Source organism: Neolamprologus multifasciatus, chromosome 14, assembly GCF_963576455.1.
Source record: "Neolamprologus multifasciatus chromosome 14, fNeoMul1.2, whole genome shotgun sequence".
NCBI lineage: Eukaryota > Metazoa > Chordata > Actinopteri > Cichliformes > Cichlidae > Neolamprologus > Neolamprologus multifasciatus.
This window is the reverse complement of record NC_140452.1, coordinates 18,277,921-18,299,593: the sequence shown is the minus strand read 5'-3', so window position 1 is coordinate 18,299,593 and position 21,673 is coordinate 18,277,921.

The following is a 21,673-nucleotide window of genomic DNA, read 5'->3' as shown; positions in this document are numbered from 1 at the left end:
AGGGCCACCACACCTTGTTTACATAAAGTACACTGTGTTTTCGAGTGTAAATAAAACAAGAAAATAAAATATTTAATTGTTTAGATAATTTTGACTATTTGTCTAACTAAAGAGTGCTGTATGTTGAACTTTAGTGAGAAAGTTTTTTTTTCAAGCGTTTATAAATTTTAAATGGCAGCACATAATAACACCTGTGGTCCTCAGGGGTCAAAAATGTCCCCACTTCATTTGAGTGTTTTTTAAAATATAAAGTATAAATTGTCAATCAATTCAGTGTTACACCTTAGTTTTATTTAAGACCAACACATTAACACAAAATTTACCCAACATTTTACATTTTAGGGCCACCACACCTTGTTTACATAAAGTACACTGTGTTTTTGAGCAAAAACAAATTGAGAAAATAAAATATTTAAATGTTCAGATAATTTTGACTATCTGAATAACTACAGAGTGCTGTATGTTGAACTTTAGTGAGAAAGTTTTTTTTGAACCATTTATAAATTTTATATGGCAGCACATAATCACACCTGTGGTCCTCAGGGGTCAAAAATGTCCCCATCTGGTTTGATTGATACTTAATTAATATGAAGTCGATTTTTTCCCCCACTTTTAATTAAAACTTAATTCAAACATTTTTAAACATTCTTTTTTATTCCATTTCAAATTTAAGTCTGATAAAAACCTCATAAAAATGATTTTTTTTTCTTTGTTTTTGGGTAAAAAATAAATTAAATCATCAGTTATCGTGATTATCGTTTCACAACCAGAGTCGGTCGCTTTAACAGATGATCACAGACGGGTTTATGTCAAAGTTAATTTAGAAAGCTGTTTTTAAACTACTTAAAGTTTTTTACTGGCAGCAAATAATCACATCTGTTGTCCTCTGGGCTCAAAAATGACCCCGTTTGCTTTGACTGTTTATAAAGCAAGAAGTATAAAATATCATCCATCTCTGTGTTTCAAGGTTTTATTCAACTTTATTCCAACTCATTACCTGACAGTTTTCTATATTTTGGCATGATAGGACACCAGGGCATGAGTCTGAGTGAACACATGAGAGCCTGAAGCAAGAACAAAGGCGTGTCCATGTTTTACCCAAGTGCAGGAGGAAGCTCAGGTTCATTCCTCTGTACTGGTCCCATCAGGAGGAAGCTCAGGTTTATTCCTCTGCACTGGTCCCATCATGGACAGCTTTCTTTCTGCACTTGCAGGCCAAGGGTCATATACAGTAAACAAGTTGTTACAGGTGATTGTTTTCTTTTGGAAACCTTCTGCAATGTTAGGGACAACTGGCGTGTCCTGACTGCAGGAGACGGTTTGCCATCGTACACTAGCATGTTCCATGTACAGCTGGACCTGCATCACATGCTGCCCATGTTTTTATCTCATCCCTGGTTTACTTGGATGTTCTGTTGGACAGAGTCCTCTGAAGGGGACTTGGTGCTCATACAGTCAGATCAGTACCAGGGTCTGACATCACAGCAGGAGACACGCCCACTTGCTCCATACACCTCAAATGGGAGCACGTTTGTGTCATGAACGATGATCATCTATTGTGTCTTTATCAAGAAATGATATCCTTTTTGTGCTTCTATGATTAATCTTGTGTCACCTTTAAAACTACTCTACCAGACTCAGGATGTCATAAACTGGCCGTAGCGACTCTACTGGATGCACGGCAGTAAGAATCAACACACACACATACGCCTACAGCTGCATTCGATCCATTTTTCTTCCTCTCTCGTTGTCCCTCCTTGTTCGTCATTGAGTTGGCTGTAGAGCAGGTCATCTGCTGATTGGATGGTTGTTGGTTCAATCTCTGTGTGCTCTAGTCTGGAGTTCTTACCAAGGTGTCCTTGGGCAAGTTACTGAACCCCAACTTGGTCTCTGATGCATCCATTGGCATGTAAACGTTCAAAGGCAGAATACAAGCAGAATACACTGTGTGTAATGCTTTCAGTACTCGAGTAGAAAAGTAACTGAAGGAGTATGGGACCTGGCACATGTGCTTGGACTGTGGTAGATCGTCTTTCTCTGAGGCACATGAGAGAGTCATGCATCGTCTGACACTGGGAAGGATAGAAGACCAGATCAATGTTTCCTCACATTACTGCAAATATTCCTCTGTCTCAGCTGACTCCTCTTTCCTGCTTGATTCTTTGTCTTCATCATAATTAAAATAGAAGATGTGCAGTCCTCTGACACATCTTCTATTTCAGTTTCACATCCTGAAAATTCAAGAAACTTCAAGAAGCCCAGTCACTTTCTTTCCAAGCTCCTCAGACTACCAAGCCCTGGAGGCCTGAGAACCTACTTGAACATAGTTCAGATTCTTCATCACTTTCCTTCACTTCATAGCCTTCTTCCACTTCTGCAGGTGGGTGATGTGCTTTTTCAGAGAAAGGTTAACATGTGCTCTAAATATTGGCTATATTTTCATTATCTTCTAACCCTGGATCTTCCTGAACATTGATTCTCCCTCCTCATTATACTAGAGGACAATATGTGCTTTGTCCTGCTGCTCATTGCTTTGCACAACATGGTAAAAAAATGTATGCTCATCAAAGTATGCAAATCTCTAGTGCAATGGAGGCTTGTGAGCTACTTTCTGTGTATGTATTATTGTAGGGTCGACCTTACAATACGAAGCAGTTTGATGCGACTGTTGTTTTGATTCGGCGCTGTATAAATAAACTTTCATTGAATATAGAGCACCTGCCTCCTCATTGTGCTGCCTGTTGTTGTTGTTGTTTTGGTTGTTATGACCAGTGCTTGACCCCACACATCAGTGATCCAAGATCAAAGATGTTTGAAAGCAGTATGTTGTGAAAATACGGCTCTTTGCAACACTTTGTACTTTGGGGTCATTTTTGACCCCTGAGGACAGCAGCTGTTATAAAATCCAATAAAAACCCCATAAATAAATCAAATTACTTAAAACTTATTCCAATCACGCATAGTATAGTAATGAATAACTTCTGTTATTTTCAGACCATTTAATGAATAAAAAACACATTTTTGATAGCAAAAGATTTCTTTAGAGGACAAAAATGACCCGTGGACATCACAAGGGTTAAGACCTTGTTTGAGACCATACCATGTAATGAGCTGCAGAGAAATTAGCTGTACTATTTAATAGCAGAGACATGTAAATACTTTGCATTACATTTTGAATCCACTACTTTAAAAGAGCTCCAAGGAGACAGAAATGTCAAAAATGTTACAACTATCTCCGGTCTCCCCTAGTTTGGATCTTCTTTTGCTGCTGGTTCAGTGAATTTTGGTCAGAGAGTGATAAAACCTGCAGCATCAGAATCTGTGAGGTGTCAGCTTTCAGCCTCGACGGCGTGTCCCTGTACTTGCCGTCGGGTGAGAAAGCTGACATCTCACAGATTCTGATGCGTCGGGTCCACGCATGCCTTCGTGTGGAATCCGTTTATCTGCTCTCATTTGCTGTTTTAGCTGTTTGGTGGTTGTTGAAATTAAAGCTTTAACCTGAGATTCTGGCGTTTCTTGCAAAATACATTTATATTTAAAAATCAATTCAGGATTTAATTAATCGATATCGCGTTATTCAAGCTAAAATCGATTTTAATCGGAAAACTGATAATTGAAACCCAACCCTAGTGTTTACATTTGCTATAAGCAAAACCAACCCCTTCTTTAAAGCCAGCAATCTCATGCTGGGCTAGCGTGTCTCTGCAAATGGCTATAACAACATCAAACAATTCAATTTCACCATTTGACATTTCAGTCCTTACACCATTGCAATGTAAAACAGCACGGTTTATTACAGGTTCAACTTAACTTAATCGGGAAGAGCAGTAGCGGAGCCTGAAACAATAGGAAATTTTTAATTTGCATTTTTAAAAAGTATAATTTATTTCACACATAAAACACAATAAAATACCCTGGCCAGGGACAACAACAAAGTCCACTAAAACCTAAAACTAAAAGTCCCTAAATGGACTAAATGGTACGTTAAAATAGCAAAGACAGCAGCGTCCTCACCGGCTGTCATTGAGGGACAGGAGGAAAACAGCATTCACTCTTCTTTTAATGACCGGAACGCCTATTAATCATTAGTTGGGCGAGACTTACCCCGCGAGGGCAGAGCTCCGAACTCTGCCCACTGCTATCCTAGGCCCAAGCGCGTGTCAATAAACATCTTAAATGGCAACGCATATTCCCAAGGCATGATGGGATATAACTAGGCGCGCCCAACACGCCAAATTATTGTTTACTTGTGCCCACATAGCCGGGAAGGAGTCATCCTTGCCGGAGCATTGTGCTGTTTGTTTAGTGATATTTGTACCTACCCAGATGACTCATTGTCCTTTGTTTGTGCACAATGAGCCTGGTATTCGCTGTCCTTTTAGGTTTTTGTGATTTTTAATGTGTTTTGTTTTGTTTTTATTACAGTGAACCAAGGACACACCGGTAGCTGTGGGACCTTCAGTGGTGGGTCATTTCCCACACTTTCTCTGTTGTACAGCACCTGGGGTGTAGACCTCAATGTGATTTTCTTTTGGTCCTCAGCTACTGGTAAGTCCAGTTAGGTGTATGGTTTTATTTAATTTAGGACACTGTTACAGAATAGGCTGTGCCACAGTCAGCTTTAGCTTTATTCCATGTTTTTATTTTTACAAATATAATTAAAGACATATTAATATTGGAGCTAATCTGCCTCAGTTGTTCATCTTTGAACCTGTGTAATCTTTTCTGGTTTTCAAAAGACTATTTCCTACTTTATTATTTTATTTAATTTTCAAGAAAATTATTCTAATGGCACTATTTCTGGCTAATAGATTTTTTACAGTGCCCCCAAACACTCTGTGTTGTGTCTGTTTTGTCTGTCTTGTCTTGTCCGTAACTGTATTGACCACTTATAATTCCTACGAGATAATCCTGGTGATTTACAATCCAACCACAGCGTGTTTGACGAGAAATATGGAGACAGTACAATATTGTGAGTTCTCATTACACTCTTGATTAAAAATGGAGAAAAGGAGCAAAAGTAATACAGGACCAGTGTTGGTCAAGTTACTTGAACAAAGTAATCAGTAACTAATTACTGATTACTTCCCCCAAAAAGTAATCCCGTTACTTTACTGATTACTTATTTTCAAAAGTAATTAATTACTTTTGAAATTTGTTTAACATTTAAACCTATTTTCTGCACATTCCAGCATTTTTTTTGTGTTTACACTCACTCTTTCAAATAGATGCAAGTAAAACACAGCAGAAAATAAATAAAGTCAAAGACTCAGCAGTCCTGTTGCTCTATTTTCACCTGTAAAGCAGGAGTAGGGTAGGCGGAGGTTTGCCCTGGTGCAGGTGTGCCGCAGCGGTCAGTTGAAGAATCCGCAAGTTTCTCTGTGAATTTCCCATTACGTCGTTGCGCACTTGGTGCTTGTTTAGGGGGGTTTTTTCGCTGTAAAAAGAAGTTTTCTTCCCACGCAGAACGGACGCTAATGTTTTTGTCACTTTTTATGGAATCAAACTCAAAGTAAGGTCAGTATTTCCACACTTTAAACGCTGCACGCTCATACTCTCTCCCATACTCGATATATTATTCATTGTTGATCTGCACACAGCTGTTGTCACGAACGTCGCACTCGCTTACGTCACTGTCATGAGACATTCTCGCAAAAAAATCACGGTTTTAGTAACGCAGTAACGCAGCGTTCCTACAGGAAAGTAACGGTAATCTAATTACCGTTTTTGCGATAGTAATCCCTTACTTTACTCGTTACTTTAAAAACGTAATCAGATTACAGTAACACATTACTCTCTGCTCCCAATATGTTAAGGACCACAAATCCCATCTTGAGGAGAGCTATAAAATAGCTACATGGAATGCTGCAAAAAGAGCAGCACTCCATGAAGAGAATTCTAAGGAACACTCATAAAGACAATGAAAGAGCAGATCACTACTCAGATGATGATGACATTGTCTCAGTCCACTGGCTTGAGGATAGATCAGTGCCAGATGACTGATGAGTCATACATCAAGCCTTGGTCAAGACGATGTGACTACAGATCATGACAAGTTGGCTGATGATACTCCGGCATGTGCAGACACGATATCCAATGTTGTTCCAGCCAGTCATGCTGACCATAACCAATCTCATGACAATCAGACCACAATTTACCGGAAGCCTCGTGTGAGGAAGACTGTGTGAGCCTCCCACACATTGGGTGGCACATTAATCAAGGATAGCTGGATGTTTACAGTACACAACATTTTTGTGATAAATAAGGGATCTGGAACCATTTTAACAAGAATTTGTCCTAAACATAGGAGGAAAGTGCCTATTTAAAAATGCATGCGTTTGGCCAAAAGTGTAATGTTCTCTTCTTTTTCCCTTCCACCCACTCATTTGCTGCCTGTTCTGGAGCCTGATTGTGTCAGAGGTTTCTTCCTGCCAAGAACTAACTCACTGAGCATCTTGTGATCAGCAGGATAATGACATTCTGAGTCAGCTGTAGCAGACTCAGGAGCAGTGGGGCGAAAAGTAAGGTAGTGGGAACCTCAGGAAAGAACACATAATGTCATTTACAAATAGGAAGGTTGGTGGTTCTATCCCTGGCTGTTCCAGTCTGTATGTCAAATATCCCTAGGCAAGATACTAACCCCGTGTTGCATGGATCGGTGGGTGTGAGTGTCAGATAGAAAGTACTTACGCAGAAAAATAGAATAGATCAAAGTGCTTGTGTGAATAGGAAAATGTAGCAAGTTGTTTTGAGAGCTCTTCCTGAACAATCAAAGTCCAATAATATTAAGAAAAGTCCTATACAAGCACCATTCCTCTTTCTATAGAACCAAAAAGTATTTCTTTTGAATCTTTAGCTGTCGCCACCTCTCCAGTTGTCACTTGGTGTTCGGTCTCTCTGCGGTAGAGTATTACTTCCTGTTCCAACACACAGTGGTGTTTTAGTGTAGCTTATCTGCATAGCAAATTAATTAAAAACTTTTAGATATCTTCTTATTTCATTATAATCTTCAAAATAATTTTCACATGCTTCATCCGAAGCACACTCTGGTCGTGTCCAAATTCATGGGCTGCATCCTCCAGAGGACCCGGCCTTCGCGGTCTACGTGGGCCGGGTCCTCAGAAGGTCGGGTAGGCCAGAAGTAAACAGCTGGGGAAATTGGACGGTCTAGCCTTCTGATTAGCGTCACCGCTGTCTCGGTAGAGTTTAATAAACTCGGCCGTCTGCTCCTTGCTATCTAAAATATAACAGGACACTGGCGTAAATTCTCGACCGTCTCACACTTCTGTTTAATCAGTTTTCTGTTTGACGTTTATTCAGCTGTGTGAAAATCCCGGAGGAACCCACCCAGGGGATTACTAAAGTTTTATTTTATCTAATCTAATAACTTTAATCTCAGCCAAACCAATTTACTCACGAACAAATAAAACACTGAAAAAAGCCCAACAATAACATTTTTAGGTTGTCTAAGTGACTTATATATTACGTTTAACCTAAGTAGCGAAACTCCGCCGTGATCTGAAAATGATGTGCCGGGAGTTGTGCCGTTCACGGCGGCTTCAGTGACCCTCGAGCTCCCGGCTTGCTATCGAGCTGGTGGGTAGCAGATGCTCCGAAAACATCAAAGCACTTTTGCAAATATGCGATATCTTGATAAACCGAGTAGATATTTGATGTTTACACAGCTACTTTCTCGCCTGAAAATATGTTAAAACTTTATTTTGTTACCCAGAAAGATTAGTAAGAGTAATTTTAAAACTTAGTAGTGGCCCCCATTATTGGAAACTGGAGTTTGGCTGGGCCGCGCTATGAATTCTGGGATATGGTAGGCCACGAAGGACACACCCGACCCATCCTTCAAATTCGGGGAAAAGGAGGACGCATTTTTCGGCTGCATTCGGAGGAGTCTACGAATTTGGACAGCCTTCGGCGCGTCGCTGTGACGTAATCGGTCTACAAGTGCGGCCTCAGGAGGATGCAGCCCATGAATTTGGACACGACCTGTGTGTACTCACTCGCTAATTTATAGCCAAAGTATTCACTTACTGTGTCTTTATTGTTTTGCAAGCTTAGCTTAGTTTGTAGCCAACTCGCTAGCAGCATGGCCTCTTCATCTGTCCCTCCTGCACTTTCCTGCTCATTGTGTCAGATATTTATTTACTCCTCGGCCTCCTTTAGCAGTAATGATACTTGTAATAAATGTAGTCTATTTGCAGCTCTGGAGGCCAGGATCATTGAATTGGACACTCATTCTGTCAAGACCAAGACTTTTAATTCATTTGAAAGCCTGATGCTTAGCCTTGTACACCCCAGCTGGAAAGCTCAAAATTTATTTGTAATCATCTGTTGTTCACCTGGGCGTTACACAGAGTTTCTGTCTCATTTTTTTTTATCTGATTTAGTGCTCAGCTCAGATAATTAGTGACACGGTTTTGTAGACGGACTCAGGCGCAGACCAGGAGACCTTTGCAAAAGCTGACAGTCAGTTTATTTACAGTGATTTCACCAGGTGATAATATATACAAAGTGTTCGGGAAAGGGGTCCGGGACTCCAGAGTCGAAGGGGAAGGGTCCAAAAACACACTCCACTCTCTCAACAACAATCCCACTCCTTTTCCTCCAACGTTCCTCTCGCTCACTCACTCGCTCAAAGATACAGGGACAGGTCCAGGGAGAATCTACATACACAGAGAAAAATCCGATTAGTTCAAGATCGCAAGAAGACTTATAGACTCAGACTGATCACAGAAGAACTAACGCTGGTGGCTCAACGTTCTAGCGACGAGTAGCGTAGGTCTGCCATCTTACGAAGCCTTTCTGAGTGTAGCAATCAGCGACAGGTGTGATGATGAGCACAGGTGCGTGTATGCCAGGGGCGGGAGTCCGCAGTGAGCACCGCCACGGCACGGGGAAGAGGGAAAGAGAGAGAGAGAGAACAAAAACATGTTGCCTAACACGGAGTCAGGCGGTGAGGCATGGGGACCATGACAAATAGTTATTTTGGGTGATTTTAACTAGAGATGGACCGATCCGATATTACGTATCGGTATCGGTCCGATACTGACCCAAATTCCTGGATCGGATATCGGCGAGAAATAAAAAATGTAATCCGATCCATTAAATATCAAAAAAGCACCTCACAAAACTTGCTACACGGCGTAACCCGGCTCATAACCGTAGCACTTTGCAGCAGTGTGCATCACGTGATAGAGCGGCTGTGTGCTACCAAACCAGCATTTCATCTCCGAGGAAGTTTTCCCAGAGAGAAGTAAAGCAAGTGTGTAAGTTCATCTCTGAATGTTTGTAAAACATTCCAGCATTAAGCTTAACAACGGATATATGGAGCGACTGCCTCTCTCTCTCTCTCTCTCTCCTGCTCCTACTTCAAACTGAAACTGATCAATGATCAGCTGATCGGCTTTTCTGTCGCCAGTCCGTCTCTCTTGTTTGTTTTTGGCCCACTTTGCACCAGAAAGAGGAAACCAGCGGCTGAACAACAGCAGCACTATTAAGCTTGATAAGCTGTTGTTAGAATTTATTTAATATTACTTTCTACACCAGGATCTTTTTCTACATAGCTGACGGCTGGTAACTGTGCAGGGGCGGATCTAGCAAAGTTTAGCCAGGGGGGCCGATAGGGCATGAACAGGGAAAAGGGGGCACAAAGACATACTTTTCTTTCTTATTCTCATTTAAAATGTCGAGCTTTTAATAAATAATTATCTGACTCTTACACCCAAAGTTTTAATCTGATGTAAAATATATATATAAGTCCATTACTGTATATAGTAACTGTTAAGTCTAATATACCCTAAGCTATAGTACTTTTTCCTTTGGGAAGGTACCATCTGTGCAGTCTGCAATTTTGTTGAAGAAAAATGTTGAATCTATTTAATTATTCTTGAAAAATAATTTATTTCTGTGCATTCTCCTCCCTGCATCAAATTAAATTTGATTACATCGATTAAGCATCATGAGGTGGGGGGTGGGGGTGGTTCCCTATTTTGTTTTGCTGGGAGTTTGCAACCCTATTAGTTAGGTTGCTTAATATTTCTGCTAAGTACTCTGCTTAGCAGAAATATTAAGTATAAATACTGTATAAATACTGCTAAGTTTATTAGATTAGTATTGCTGAACTATGAAATATTTTGGGGCAGTGTATTTTTTACATACAGGTATAACAGAATAGCTTTAGTGTTGTTATTTATTTAAACTTGAGTATAAACTTATACAAAATGCAGCAAGATATTAAAAAAACGTTTTATTGATTAAAAAACACACTATATTGGATTCATATCGGTATCGGCAGATATCCAAATTTATGATATCGGTATCGGTATCGGGCATAAAAAAGTGGTATCGTGCCATCTCTAATTTTAACATCCATGTAGATGCTAAAAATGACATCCTCAACACTGCATTTCTGTTATTAGACTCAATTGGCTTCTCTCAAAATGTAAAAGATCCCACCCACCACTTTAATCACACTCTAGATCTTGTTTTAACATTTGACATAGAGACTGAACATTTAACAGTGTTTCTTGAAAACCGTCTCTTGTCTAATCATTTCCTGATCACATTTAAATAATTGATTACACAGCAGTGGGGAGTAAATTTCATCACAGTATGTCTTTCTGAAAGTGCTGTAACTAAGTTTAAGAATATAATCCACCCAATGTTAGCATCTTCAAAGCCCTGTACCAACACAGAGCAGAGCAGCTACCTGAATGCTACTCCAACAGAGGTCGATCATCTTGTTGTGTGTATGGTTGGTGTGTATGTGTAAGTTTGGTGATGGAGTTTTTATTATGAATGAATGATGAATTTTTATGAATTATTATGTCTATTTTTTTATGTTTAAGGACAACAGATGGAAATTAGCCCTTGGCTATAATCTGGTATGTTTACATTCATGTAATTTTTTTTACATTTATGTTCATTAACATGCACTGTCCTAAATAAATAAATTAAAGCGTTAATACTTTTGCCTCCTACCTATGTATGACACTGGATATTGTAGTTTCTGTGAAAAATAAGAAAATTACTCATAATCATCTCACAGAAGTAACATTATCTACAGCTACTTTCAGTACCATTGATATTCATTTCAGTCCTTTCCTCCAATGGATCTTCTGAGTTAACTTCAGTAATTACTTCAAAACACCGAAGTGTCTTTTATTGTCCATTCCTACAAGACTGCTCAAAGAAGTCCTACCATCAACCTATCTCTAATAATTGGCTATGTACCACTGGCCTTCACACTGGCAGTAGTTAAACCGTTACTTAAAAAGCCATCTGCTGCTGCTGATGAGGCAGAACCAGGTAGCTCCAAACAGAAGGACCAGTGAAAAAAAATCGAGGACCTTATTCCTAAACGAGGAACTGCCTCTGTAGAATGGACATGGTTTGGTTATGAAACATCTGACACAGACAAGAAAACTGTACTATGCAAATTATGCCGCAAACCGGTACCCACCACAGACTCAAACACAACAAACCTCTTCAACCATCTTTTCAAGAATCACATGAAAAAGTATAGAGAGATTATGGATGAGAATCAAAAAAGAGCAGTCAGGTGCTCAAAATAAACTTTAGACTCAAACATTAGAACAGGCTTTTCCGAACAGCAAGCCATGTAATAAAAACTCACAAAGAAAGTGCACGACACTCAGCTGAAGACACTCAACACAAGTTGAGTTGCCCGAGATTCACAGAATTTACAGAAAATGCACTATTTTGTGATATATATGATTATAAGAATGAGAAATGTCTTATATTGGGATATGAGATTTTGGTCATATCGCACAGCCCTATTTTGTAATCACACAATCGAGTGAATAATTGTTTAGAAGCATTTAAAGATTCTCAAAATGCAGTCAGTAAATTGACAAGGTACTGCAAAACAACATCAGTCTCACCTAAAGAAATCACTTGGATATTTAGTGTTTTCTTGTAAATAATTACATAAGTACTGGCAGAACTGTGAGTCACACAGCTGCCGTGAGAACTCTGCAATCTCAGCAAAAATAAAGAATCTCCTTTTGGGCATTAAAACTGTGAAAGACTGTGAACAATCATGAAGTAGCTTAACTATAAGACCAAACACCTAAACTTGCAAAGTACAGTTTAACACACAAAAAAATTCAGAATGCCACTCATTATCTTCAGCTTGTGTTTTTTCATGCTTTTACATCAACCAGAAAATCTAATAACCCTTTATTTCGCATGACAGCATCATAAGCAAAACAACTACAGACATTGTTTTAGCCATTGCATTAAAAAAAAGGACCTCAGTCTCTACTCATATATATTTGTATGAATAAAAGCCTTAAGTATATGAAAGAACAAAGCATTTGTAGCACAGAATTTAATAGTATTGGAATGCTAATGAAGTTTAATTTTCCTGTAACAGGTTAGTCAAGTATCATAAACCACAACTGCCATTTGCTTTGACATATTGTCACGGCCAGGATGGCCAGTGTTTTTGCAGAGCAAAATCAAAAGCAGACACGGTAGAGAGAAAACTAGGGCATAACAAAAAGCGAGACATTTATTTGGCTGATAAGGAAAAAGAAAGACACAAAACAAAGGCAAGGCAAACTGGGGCAAAACTAAACTAGAAATTAAACTGGGAATATCTAAGACTAACTGTGAAAAATATGACATGAGAACGAGAACATGAATCTGAGCAGAACCATGAAAAAAAACAAGACTTGAGTCAAAAAAAAACATGAACACGAACCTGACGTGACATGAAGCAATACAAACAGATGACCCAACAAGCTGACACAAATGAACATGATGCCACAGGGGAAGCAAAAGTGAACACACTGAACATGGAAGCAAGACTTTCAAAATAAAACAGGAAACATGAAGCAACATGAACTGGGACAAGCAAGCTTGACACAAGAGACAGAGAGAGGGGGCGAGAGAGGAAAAGGAACAGAAAGGGGAGAGACACAAGGGGAACCTACATAGACAAGGTGATAAAACATGACAAACAGAAAAAGACTCATAAACAAGGAGACATGGACGATAACGTAAACTAGACTAAACTTCAACTAAGACGAACTAATATTAACCCCAGACCTTAACATTATCTCATCAAAAAATACAAAATAATTCAAAATGCTGGGTCACAGACCCAGCCCCCTGACACATACTTACTGATCCATAACGATTCTTGTGCATGCGCTGCACATAGCTGATAAAAAAGAGCACACTAGGTAATTCATAAACGAATACAAAGATAAACCAAAAAACAAACAAACAAGAAAACATCAATCATGAGTACCAAATCTCAAACACATCGCAAAGAGTGTCCTACTGTAATTGTGCACTGTGAGCATTTGTATTTGATTTTCTTTTTGCCTCTGGCAGACAGATGACTGCGATGATGTTAAGAGGACTACATAGAATCCTATACAAATCTAAACACACACTCATTTTTCCACGGTTTCCCTGTCTGGAGCATTCAGGTAGATGTGTCTTTCCAGAAGACCCTACAAAACTCAGAGAAATTGAAAGAAAGAACAAATTCAAGCACTACATCTCAGACTCAGCAGGCCTCATTATTAAACACTGAAGTGCATGACAGAATAATTAGAAAAAGACTGAGCATGTATGGCTTGTTTGGAAGGGTTATCAGGATAAAGCCTCTTCTCAGTATGACTTAGGTTTGTAGTGACTTCTGAAATAGTGTCCTTTAGCTAGACAAGACTAAAATGGAGATGTTTGGGTAAGATGCACAGCGCTATATTTAGCAAAAACAAAACACAGCATATCAGCACAAACACCTCATACCAGCTGTCAAGCATGGTGGTAGAAGGGTGATGTTTGGGCTCGTTTTGCACAGGACCAGGGCACCTTGCAGTCATTTCGTCAACCATGAACTCCTCTGTATATCAAAGTAATCTGGATTAAAATGTAACATCATTTGTAGCTTGCATCAGCTCTAAATTTAGCAGAGCATAAAAGCATACAATGAGAAATATTATTTTATTTGTGCAATATTGCTAGACCCCTTTACTGGCCCTATAAATCTCACAGGTTCCATTTTTAACAAGTTTTTGTTTTTGTTGTACTTGTTTCCTAGTTGGCTTCTAGTTCCTGTTTCCTTGTCCCCCAGTTCTGAGTTCCTTGTTTTTAGTTTTCAGTTTGGGGCTTTGTTTACCCTTCAGTAAATTTTGTCACAGAAAATAAAAGCTGACAGAATAATAGAATTTGATTAAAAAACAAAACAAAAACATATTCACTTAACAATTATTATTTTCACGACTTGTTGTTTTAGTATAGCAAATGCACACATAGCAAGTTTAGCAAAGGGAGCACATTAGAATTAGGAAGCTTCTAACTTATTCACAAGGAGTAACCACAGCAGACAGCACCACATATATGATAAGAATTTTATTTTTAACACCAAATGCCTTTCCTGACAAACCACTAAAGGGATTTGTATCTTCTGCTGCCAGGAACTTTTCAAACCTTTTTAAGTTAACATGCTAGCACTACAGTTAGAGTCCATAGACTCCTTGGTTGTCAGCAACTTGTGTGGTGTGGTCTATTTCTTAAGTTTCTCTTTTCACATACCAAGCCAGATCAAGGGAATTTTCTTTTAGACTTACTGGCTGTAGACAGCAAGGACCCAGGACACAGACAGCTGTAGTGAGAATTGTTTTGTTTTTTCTTAATGTTTGGCTGAGTTTGCAGGTGGCGACTTTCCAACTGCCACCACTCACACTCTCTCCAGATCCCAGCGTCACTGAAATGGATGATTCAAGCCGCAGACTGTACCACCACAGGGTTTTTTTTTCCCAGAACCAGAGGGGAAAAAATACTAACTACCACAATAAGTACAACTGGGACTAAAAACTCTGGCTGGGCATTTCTTTATTTTTATTTTTACTTGCAGATAATTACAAAAGCAGAACCAGATTGATGCTAAAGCAACGGGAATGTGGATTTTGTTAGTGATGCTGAGGATGATGTTGCAGTAGAGTCTATAAGAAGAGAGATTGTAATCATTTTTACACATTCATTTCATCTTTATTGTGTGCTAGTTTGTGAAAACTATAGTTGGCAAAACTAAACTCATCAAAGTGGATGCATCAAATACAAAAAACAATCAGCGATCACTGCTATGCTATGCTACACTATAAAAACTGTGATTCGGGTTAATTGGTATCTATTAGGAAAGTAATAGTAACCATTACTTAGTAAAAACATGTGTCGTTTTAATTAAATCTAAGCAAAATTCAACGTGTTTCTGATGTTCAGTTATTTAAATTGACACACTTTCATTTGGGGTAAATTAAGCAATGGTTTGTTGAGCAGATTTTAAAGAAATGTATGAGTACCAGGAAAAATTAAGAAATCTAACAGATTTAACTGATGAAAGCATTTTCATTTTAATCGTTTGTATCCTGTGCCACGTGCAGGACTCACACTTAAGCAGCGGATGATTTCCATTTTGTCTGAAGTAAGACAATCTTAATTTGTTTGAATATACAACACGTTTTAAACAATAACGTATAGCATTTTTGAGCAAAAGTTCTAAACAGTATGATACGTCAAAATTAGATTAATAACATATTTTTACGCAAAATGGCAGGAAGTGGACTGCTAGCATAAGGTCACTTTCCAAGCCTTCACGGCTGTGTTACTTAACAGCTTTAACTAACCACATGTTTTACCGTATTCAAAAAATATATCAACGATATATTCCGATGGACTATAACCTCTTTCATCCACTTTTAAAAGTTCATGAAAAAGTTCAGCGCTCAGCGCTGAGTGATTTAGTTAAAATCATTTGTGCTGGATTTTGTCAGCCGCAGTTTTTCGGAGCTTTTGTCTTCACGCAGAAGTTTTCAGTTGTGGTTAATTAAGCTAAAGAGGCTCAGTCCAGCGACATAACTGTTTTTTTTGCGTCATGGTGTCGGATCCCCATGACTTTAGTGCAGGCGCAGCTCACACAAAGGGATGATACGAGTTTCCAGTTAAACTAGGTCCGTGCACCAGTGAGACCCATGCTCAGTCGTGACGTTTTTAATGGATATTTTAGTACGTTTTTACTAAAGCTTTGCCAGATAGTTAGTAAATTCAAAGTAATTTTTCTCAGAGATTTATTTCATATGAATTCTTTTTTTTTTTGTTAAAAGTAGGCAATTTTGTCCCTAAATCCAAAACATATTTACAGTTGAATTCTATTAATATCTACTTTTGTTTTCTATTTGAATTTCATTAATATTTTCTCTACATTTTACATAAATCTTTTGAAATTAAAATCTTCTTAATTATTTTAAGTGTCACTTTGTTGCCATAGGTTTTTTAAGTAACCTCTAGTCACAGTTTTTACAGTGTATGTTATTACACCTCAGGGGTAATCAGAGATTAACATGATTGAAGTCATTAGGGCACAGCAGCATTTATTGGACATTAGAATTGTTGGAGGTTATTAAATCTCAGGACCAGAGGTCACCACCATGCTTAGACACTAATCCTCACCAATAGTTATCAAAAACCAGCAGTATCAAGTTCAATTCACCTCAGCAGCAGGAGGTCACCACTGTGATGGACACTGAGCCTCTTGTGCAGTTGGTGTTGTCTAATCCAAGGAAAGACAGGAACAGGAAATGCGAAACTGGGGAAAGAAATACATTTTCAGTGCGCAAAGAAGAGAGAAGCTGAGTCAGTGGAAAATGGTAAGGTATGCAGGGAAAGTGGTGAGGTTTCATTTCCTACCGCTGGTGGAGGATGTGGTCCTCCAAGACAGATTTTCTTTTTTGTTTTGTATTGTTAATTGCATTAATCAGGTTGGTTCTGCCAAGTTCATGAGAACATTGGATGGTGATTATTGGTCATACTGTCTAAGAGGGCACACAAAATTAATTATTAACTAATACTATTAATACAGCATTGGGGTAAAGACATTCTTTGTCTTTGATTTTTATGCCCATCAGTTTGAAAAAGTATGCTTGGCTCCAAGTGACATAAGGTTTGCATCAGATGGTCAGCACAGCTAATCTATAATCCACCAGGTTTCCTGTCTGATTATTTTAGTTCCCTTTCATCTCCAGTCTGCCCTAGTTTCATATCTGGTTCTTGCCCCCACCATCTCCTGTGGAAATCCGTCTTGTCTCCATATTTGTTTACCTTCTGTCTCACCAGTCATGTTCTCTTGTCAGTCTGGTCCCTCTGTGCCCTGTCTCGATAGTTTGTCTTATTTCCCCAGTAAGTCATGTTTGTGTGTCTCAATCTCTGTCTCAGTGTTAGTTTCCTGTTTTATTGTGATACCCCCTTGTCTCAGGTGCATTATGTTTAGTTTTGCTTCCTGTGTCTTGTCAGTTAGATTCTGTTTAGCTGTGTTCTCTAGGTGTGTCCTTGCTTTCCTGATTCCCTGCTGTGTATATATTGTCTGGGTATCCCTCCGTTCTTTGTCACATCAACATAATTCATTCCCCGAGGTTATGTGCTCTGTGTTCATGGTGCCTCGACTTGTTTTTAGTCCTAGGTCCTGATCCTGGCCATGCTCCTTCATAGTTTTGCATTTTGTTCTTAAGTTGATGAATTTCAGCAATAAAGCTGTGTTGGAGGTCATGTCAGCCTGCATGTGGGACGATCTTTTTGCTTCCACACAACCACCCCGTGACAATTTTATTCTTTGGAGCCTCGCAGGAATAATGCATGAGAGACAGTAAACCAGAGGGTGAACATGAAAACTTCACACAGATAGGCCCCAGCCTGGATCTAAGCCCAGGACCTTCTTGCCGCAAACCAATAAACACACACAAACGGTAAAAGGCAGCAAGTTAAGACATTGTCATCTTAAATGAAAGAACCTGTGAATACTAAGGAATAGCTTTTTGAAGAGAGGAGAGCTCCTGCAAGGTGTTGAGAAGAGAGCTCTCCTCTCTTCAGGAACTCACTCTGCAGGAGGGGGAGATACAGGAGAGGTGGAGGAAGATCTCAGCCTGGGCGTCTATTGTCTTGTGTAGTCTGGAAGATGAGTGGATGACAGGGTGGGTGCAGTTTTCTCTGTGGTGGGGTCAGGTGGGCTGTCCCGGGCTCTGTGGGGCCGGGCGGCGCTGCTGTTCTGGGCCCCGGTCCGGATGGGCCTGGGCCCCCTTTCCCTGGCGGATTGCGGAGTATGGGGGTGCCTACTGGGTTCAGCGGGGGAGCTGGCCCCAGGGAGGGGTCACTTGCCCCTCCCTTCCTTCCCTCCCCATCTCCAGCTGCCTCCCTCTTCCCACTCCACCACAATCACCCACACATGCAGGGCCTTGGGGTAAAGGTGTGTCACCAGGGTGCAGGGGAGGCATCCCCCCCTCTGTCCCCTTCTGGCTGCCTGTGCCTCAATTTTATCTCACAAACTATGCGCTTACCTGCTGCTCTCTGGCTGCTCTCTGCGACCTGCTGGAGCGGGGGGCCAGGAGGAGGAGTTGGCCGTCCGACTGGGGTCTGGAGTGTGGGGCCTCCCTGCTGCTGTGGAGTCTGCTTCTCCCCACTGCAGGGAAAAGGGTAACACCACCTGGGTCTGGGTGCAGTTTCCCCTTCCAGGGGCAAGGGTACCTAGACCCGGGCCTTAGAGTACGCTTGGGGATTGTGATTGTGTGTACAGTGTCTCTTTATGTCTGTCTCCACGTTGGTTGAGTGTTGAGTAATTGCATATGAGAGCATGAGGGTGGGAATGGATGTTTGTATCTGTGTGTGCCTGTATGACTGTGTCTATATGTCAGGTTGAGTATCAGACGCCACCTCTCTGGGGACATCTCAGGCCCTCTAAGGTATGGAGGCCTATCTCCCCCCACCACTTCCCCTGCCGGTGGCAGACGCCCTCAGACATCGGTGCGTTGGTGGTTCTTTGTGTCCGGGGATGGGCGCCCAGGTACACACCGGCTCACTCCTTAGTGGCTGCTTGTCGGGGCCTGGAGCCTGGGGCTCGCTCGGGCCACTTCGGGGGTGCGGTGCACCTGATACAAGATGCGGTAAGCTGAACACAGCTCCAACCCTCGGCCTCTCAGCCTGGGGCTTGGTCACTCTGGCACAGCTGGCTGCCGTCGGAGCTCACGGGCACGTCACTGCAACCCCCCCTGGCTTCTGCTCTGCGGCTGCTGAGTGACCCCTCATCTGGGACTCTCCTTAGCTCTTTCTGGGATAGTGGCACGGCTGCCCCTCCGTTGGTCTTCCTTGGTCTCTTGTGTTCTGGGGGCCTCTGGATGTCTGGAGTCTTGATCTCCTCCATACCTGCTTCATGCCCTGGAGGACGGGGCTGTGGCTCCCCACACCCTCTAGCAGATCTTTACATGAAGGAACCTTTTAAAAACAAGCGCGTCCATGCTCACAGTGTACACACGGGTGCTCACACACACAAACTACACCCTTTTTGGCTCCTACCTCAAAGCACACTGTGCGCTGTCGATATTACGTGCTGCACAATAATGTTTAATATTTAGTATTTACTGTTATATTCCCATATATCATCGTGATGTTGTTTATTATATTGCTCTCGTTTTCTCCTGCTTGTTTTCCAGGTGATTGATATATGTATTTTTTTTGTCTGCTTATTTAGTTGGTTTTTGGGGTTTTTTTGCCCTTTATCCCTGTCCCTCTTTGCAGTTTTTCCCCCTCTTCCTTTCTCCCTTTTCTTTTCCTCATTCAAGTCTGTCCCGTATCTAGACAGACTTGTGAAAGTGAAAATAAAAAATAAATAAAATAAACAATAAAAGAGGAATCAAATAGACCATTACGGCAAGGCTGGGATGGTCAGTTTGGTAAAGTAAATCCGTTGGGCATCTTTCTTCGCCTTTAGACAATAATTCTGATGGCAAAAGAACCAAACGGGACAGGCAAAAAAAAAAAGGAATAGTTTTTTGAAGAGTCATCCCATCATGGTTTGTATATCCAATGCGGGTGCAGAGGAGGTACAAATTAGAGAACTGAGAAAAGCCCTTGGTTTTCAAGGGGTCACTGCTGCACAACGGCGTTGTTAACGGCGTTACTTTTTTCAGTAACGAGTAATCTAACTAATTACTATTTCTATTGTTTCAACGCCGTTACCGTTACTAACAAGAAAATGCAATGTGGTCGCGTTATTATTTTTCAACAAACAGACAGTTGGAGCTGTGTTCAGCTTACCGCATCTTCTATCAGTTGCACGGAAGTAGCTGTAAGTAATCTGGGTGCTACAGCTTTAAGGAGCTGCGCGCTCCCACGGATGGCAATCACTTTCTGGCAGATGATCACTTTTTGGCACAACACCTGGAGCTAGGGGGACAAAACAACCGTATGAGTTGGTATGAGTGCTGCTGCTTGAATGAGGAAGAATAAAGTAGTCATGGTAAGGCAATCACATGACTTTAAGTGGACAAAGCAACAAGGTGATATATACCAGTTTTTAAATTGTGTTGATAGGCCACGTAAAACCATAAGTCATGATAAACAATATATACGTGTTTTTTCCTCAATAGTTTCGTCACATTTACTGTCTAAAGACAGCGCTAGCAAGCACTCTGTGCTTATGACCAAAAAATAAAAAAACAAAACACAAAACAGCCAGTTTGTGTTGGTGGAAAAATGTACCATGTCGACCAATCAAAAAATTATATGGCAGCATGATTTTTGGTTGTTTGGGAAGAGGGGGAAGTTTTAGGAGTGACACCAAGAGAGAGAGAGAGAGAGAAAGACAGATTGATTGATGATTTTAAAACTGACAATTTATATTTGCATTTAAAGTTATGAAATACGATTTAATAAACATGTTTGTGATTGTTACAGTAAAAAACTTATATAAATATATATAAGTATAAAGAATGCTTCAGTAAATCATTTATATAAGTTTATAAATATGTAAACTTATACAAATATAACTTTTTCTACCCTAGAGGGCTAAACATTTTTTTCAAGGTAACTCAATAGTTATCAAGTAATTAGTTACTTTTAGAATCTTGTAACTCAGTTACTTTTTTGAAGAAGTAACTAGTAACTATAATTAATTACTTTTTCAAAGTAACTTGCCTGCTAGTAACACTGCTATTAACAAAGAGTGTACTTTCTTTTTTTCACATAATCATCTCACAGATAACAACATAGTTGTTAGGGAACGGCTGTGTGCAGACAGGAATAGGACCCAAGGTGCAGACACTCGGAGGCAAAACTTAAACTCAAAACCGCTTTAATGTTAAACTCAAATATAACATAACTGGAAATATCAAAAATAAACTTACACTGGAGGACTGGGAAAAACACACAGCTAAATAAACGGTAGATCGCGACAATGACAAACTGAAACACAGGGCTTAAATACATAGAGGGAGCAATCAGGGAATGGACAACAGGAGGGAAACACAGCTGGGGCAAATCAGAACTGACGAGACAAGGAAGCGTAAACTGAACACACTGAGATAAGACAGAGACCTTCAAAGTAAAACAGGAAACACAAAACACAGACTGAACAAAAGACACAGACTCACATGCAGGCACTACAACAGAGGGAACAGAGATGTGGGACCAGGGCAGACACAGACACCGACTGGACATGGGGATATAGCAGACAGGGGAGACAGCAACCAAGGATTACACAGAAACAAACCATAAGACATGACTCTAACGAAAACCCAAAGACTAGAAATTATAAATAATATAATAAACTCAAAAAGCCTGGTTCAACGACCCAGGC